Below are 5696 nucleotides of genomic sequence, written 5' to 3' on the forward strand. Positions count from 1 at the left end.
GGGAGATGAGGAGAAACATTGAGGGAAACACAGTGAGGGGACTGAGGGGAAACATAGAGGGAAACAGCGAGGGAATTGAGGGGAAATACTGAGGGAAAAGCTAGGGGGTTGAGGGGAAATACTGAGGGAAACACAGCGAGGGGATTGAAGGGAAACATTGAGGAAATTGAGGAAAATCACACCGCGGGAATTGAGGAGAAAAATGGGGGAAATTGAGAAAAAACACAGCGAGGAAATGGAGGAGGAAAACAGGAAAAACACAGTGAGGGAAATGAGGAGAAACATTGAGGCAGTTGAGGAAAACCACACCGAGGGAAGTGAGGAGAAAAATGGAAGAAATTGAGGAAAAAGAGACCGAGGTTACTGAGGAGAAACATTGAGGAAATTGAGGGAAAACACACCGGGGGAATTGATGATGAAAACTGAGGAAAAAGACACGGAGGGAATTGGGGACAAAACTTGAGGAAAAACACACCAAGGGAATTGAGGACAAAAATTGAGGAAAAACACACTGATGGAATTGAGGAAAAACACACCAGGGGAATTGAGGACAAAAATCGAGGAAATTGAGGAGAAAATTTGAGCAAATTAAAGGAAAACACACCGAGGGAATTGAGGACAAAACTTGAGGAAAAACACACCGAGGGAATTGAGGATAAAATTTGAGGACATTGAGAAAAAACAAACCAAGGGAATTTCATTCCCTTTTCATGGGAAACAGGAACTGAGACCTAAAAAATCACGACCTTTTGGGAAGTTTGATGTAAAAATCCAGGCTTTTTTTAAAGAAAGTGTTTGTGTTGTGGAAGTTGTGTGGGTTTGGGGAGGGAGCTGAGGTGTCACTCACCTTTCTGGGTCCAGGCAAAAAATCCATCAAGGCCTGAGGATCGCTGAAAAAAGAGGAAAAGGTTTAAGGGGGCAGTGCCAGTGTGTAATTTAAAAGTTAATGTCAATAAATGCTACAACTAATGATGGATGCGCATTTATGGTCCAAGAATTATGTTTTATGACCTATTTAAATGATCAAGTGGGTTCTCAGAGGACAGTTTTTGCCTCCTATATCACTCATGCATTTTCTCCTTTCCCCCATAATGCTACAAATTAACAATTATTGACAGTTTCATGCTCAGAACATGAAATGAACCATATGGCAGAATATTGTGTGGGGAAGCAAACGGAGCCCTGAATGTCATCATAGGTCTGGGTAAAAGAACCGAAAAATAGGGTTTATTCCCATTTCATCATTATTCTCTGTACTATTGGCGTGTTTCCAGACCTTTGGAGGATGTTTTCCACCCATTTCAGGACTTTTCAGCCCTTTTGGAGGACACCTCAGGGGGGTTTTGGCTCTGGGAGACCCAGCCCAGCAGCACAGAAACCCTGATGGAATCCCCTTTCCCACCCCAAACTTGTGGGACTTACTAAAATACATCTGGCACGCCCCAGCTATCGTTGGCACCTCTGTCAACTGCAAAGAACAGAGAGAGAATGTTGTGTCAGGAGAGCAGGGGGCTGGTGGTGGTGATGATGATGATGGTGATGGTGACCAGAGCAGCAGACACCTCAAGAAGAGGGTCCATTACTCCCAAGGGCACCAACCCACAACCAGGAACCTTGAGAAGTTCCAGGGTGATTGCTCATCTGTCCACTGGATGGATTTCACTCAAGTTGTCCCAGCAGGAGCTCACATTTCACTCTGAAACCCAAAGCAGCAGGTTTTTGGCTCATTTTCAGCTCGCAGAGGGATACTGGTTCCTTGCTGGCTGTGCCTGGTGTGGGACGGTCCTGGGGATCCTAAACACTGGGAGCATCTGGAGCCAGATGCTGGCAAAAACTCACCTTTAATTTATGCACCTTTATCCCTAAAATTCAACTGTGGCAAAATGGATTTGGAAGGATTTGAGGATTTCCTGATGATAACCTGGAATCAGCACCAGGCCACCTCCTCCTAAACCCCTTTTGATGAGCAGATCTGGGAAACTGGTTTGGGGGTTTTCCCTCTTTTCCTCAGATCTGAGTTGGATTTGGAGGTGCAGCAATATGAAACTGCTAATAAAATCAAGGAAAACAAGAAAGCAAACATCCATTACAACAATAAACTCTACAGATAAAAATATCTTCTGCTATCAAATCCCAAATGATATTTATGAATTTATGATATTTCCCCCCTTATCATTCCCCACTGGGGGGATAGGTGCATTAAGGTGTTTTGCAGCTACCTCGATCTCTGGGAGAGGAGTTGAGTGAATTAAAGCCAGTGATCACAGCCATGAGGCAATCCCTGACCTCAGGGCTGCTCACATTGGGCAGCATGAGGGTGAAATACCATTAAATTAGACCCAAAATATTCCATATTATTTTCACTGACCCCAAAGGAGCGCAGTTCTCCCAAATTAAAGTGCCAGGAGTGAACACCAGGGCCTGAAAATAACCTTAAAAATAACCATCAAATAAGCCCTTGTGGGGGTCAGAGTTCTCCCTGTAAATATAAATACCTGGTATTCCTTAAACCAAAGTGCTTACTTTGATCTGGGGCGTTCAGGGAAAAAAGGAAGCTCCATGGCCGACACCTGGCCATGGCTGAGGGCAAATTCCCTCACTGGCTACGTGGTCATTTCCAAGGGCCACCTGGATATGTCATAGGGCTGCATGAGCAGGTCTGAGGGCCACGTTCTGTGGTTGGCAACCATCCCAGGACTGAGGTCAACGTTCCCTTGTGGCCGCTCTGTCACGTTTGGGGACCGTGTTCCGTTGCCATGGGAGAGGAGCAGCAGTGATGCCGTGTGCCCCAGCTGTGAGCAGGGGAATCGCCAATAAAACAGCTTCAGAGTCAATCAGAAGTGGAAGAATAAGAGATTTGATGTGTTTTCCCTGTTGTCAAGGCAGAACAAAACAGTCTCCTTTTAGCCTGGAGAAAAGGAGACTCAGAGGTGACCTTATCACTCTCTACAGCTCCCTGAGAGGTGCCTGTGCTCCGCTGGGGCTGGGCTCTGTCTCCAGGCAGCACTGACAGAACCAGAGCTCACAGCCTCCAGCTGCGTCAGGGGAAATGAAGGCTGGATATGAGGAAGAAGATTTTCACAGAAAGTGATAAAGTTCTGGAATGTTCTGCCTGGGGAGGTGGTGGAGTCACCATCCCTGGATGTGTTTAAAACAAGCCTGGATGTGGCACTGGGTGCCAGGGCTCAGCTGAGGTGTTGGGGCTGGGTTGGACTCGATGATCTTGAAGGTCTCTTCCAACCCGGTGATTCTATGAAAACTAAAAGACAACAACAACACTCCATGGAGTGATGAAATGCTGCCTCAAATGGCCCCTTCTCAGCCCCTTCTAACCCAAAGAATATTTTGGATCAAGTTGAGAGGAATGACAGATTTGTCTTTCCTAACCAGCTGTGGGGCTGCTGGTACATAAAACCGGCACTGGGAGATAAAAGAAACAATAGGAAGGATTCCACTGATTGATGAATGGAAAAGCATATTTGCCTTTACGAACAACTGTAGGTTGGCTGATAGATGAGATTAGATATTGAAAGATGAAAGAAACAATGGTGAAAAACCCTAAAATCCATAAGAATTAAAAATTAAAAGGGAGGGTTGTATATTAGAGGGGAATCTCTGGGATCAGGTGTTCTGGGGAGTCTGAACCTCTCCAGTACCTCAGCCATGGGGAAAGAGAGAAGGGAAATGCAGCTGGGAAACTGGGATAAAAAGGAGACTGCATCCTCCAAAAATGTGAGAGACCCCAGGGGGATGCCCCATGGCCTCTCTCTTTATTTGAATAAAGTAAAAGGACTCCTGTCTCCTTTTTGGACATAAACCTGTGGCGTTTGTGGATTAATTTTCCTGACAAGGTTCAGTCAAAACAGCAATTCCCTGGAGCCACAGTGAGAGCCCCTCATCTTGCAGCTTCCCTGCACCTCCAGCATTCAGAATTTAGTAGCTTTTAATTAATTTTAACCCCCCTAAAAACACACTTTACAGAGTAACAGGAGTTTGATGATTAAATTATTAGGAGAGTTAAAAGTCTTTCTGAGGTAGGAAGTGGAAGAAAAATGGTTTTAACTACATGGTGTGAGACAAGGTGATGAAAAAGTGAGCATCTTTATGATTTTGCTTCACAAGATCTGGATGAAATTGCTTTTTTTACAATAATGTGGATTGTCCTGGACCTCTGCAAAGGACTTTATGTTTCTGAAACACTTTAATCCTCATGTTGTTCTATGAGGAGTGTCATGAAAGCCTGTGAGCTGAGACACTTGGGGGTAAAAAAATAACTTGAAAAAAATGAAATAAAAGGAAAATGAAGCTCTTTCAACTGACTTCCATGGCCAAACCTCATTCATAAGATGATTTCCACCCTGGAGCCCTGTCCAAGGGGGATATTTTGGAATATTTGGTTGTGAGATGAGGAAACAATGGGATTCAGCAAAGAGGTCACATGAGAATGATGCCAAAATCCTGGATTTATTTCCACAGCTGGTCTTCCATGGCACTCCACACCTTGCTAAAGTAAAACCTGGTCACTGGAGCAGTGGGAAACACATTGGGATCCACAGGGAAACATCCTTGGAGAAACCATCTTAATGCAGCTGGTTAATTACTACCATTAAATCCATATCCATACATATAAATACATGCTTTGTGTACATATAATGCATTACAGTTTTGTTTAGTTAATTAATTGCAATAAATGTTCAGAGTTTTGAGCCTGCTGGGGTGTTTTGAACAAATCCTGCCCCAGTTCTTGTCCCCAAATTTATTTGCAATCTTTGATGCCATTGATTTGAAGGATTTGGGGCCATCTCAACGTGTCTGAGGTGACCCCAGCTAGATTTGGGATATTCCACAGTTCTGAACACAGGAAGGGAATGGCAGAAAAAAAAATCAAAGGAGGGAGAAAAGGAATGAGTGGAGCAAAAGGGAAATGAGGGAGAGGAAGGAGGCAGGAAGGGAAGGAGGGAAAAGGCAAAAAAGGAAAATGGAAAGGAAAGAAGAGCAAAGGGGGGTGTCAGTGAAGATGTTCATACTGATGATGTTTCTTCCTACTTGTTGCTTTTGTTCCATTTTGGTCTTTTGGGAACAATGTTGAAGAACTGTGGAGTTACTTGTGCAGTTTTACCTTTTTCATGCAAAGGTTGTCAACAAATTACAAAAAAGGAAAAAGAAATGAAGAACAAACCTCTTTTGCCTTCTTGTTTCACTCCAGCACTGCTGGGTTCTGCTGAGCCTCTGCCCTGGAGCCGGGGGAATCTCCCCAGCCCAGCCCTGCTCCAGGACATGGGAGCTCTCACCTTTCCCAGCCCCTGGGCATCTCCAGAGACAAAGTTCTCCCTCCACAACCTGCCGGGGCTGCTCCAGCCCAGTGCTGTTCCTCGACCTTCCTTCCCAGCTTGGCCTTCATGCCTGCTCTCAGCCCCCTTGGGCAGGGAGTAGGTCCCTCCCTGGGCTCTGTAAAAGCCCTTGGGGTAGTGGGGGTGGAAATGGGGATTTTTTTTATAGAAGCCTATGGCTGTAAACTTTGGAGTGAAATAAAGGCAGAACCCATCCTTTAATCAAAAGCTCTGCCAGCCCCTGTTCAGCTTTGCCCTCCTCTCTGTAGGGCCAGAAGTGGGATGGGGACATGGGTAGGAGAAGAAAGGCTGGGGAAGAAAAATGAACAATTTAACCCCCTTTTGCTCATCAGTCCATCTCAATCC

This window comes from Serinus canaria, chromosome 24 (assembly GCF_022539315.1).
Source record: "Serinus canaria isolate serCan28SL12 chromosome 24, serCan2020, whole genome shotgun sequence".
NCBI lineage: Eukaryota > Metazoa > Chordata > Aves > Passeriformes > Fringillidae > Serinus > Serinus canaria.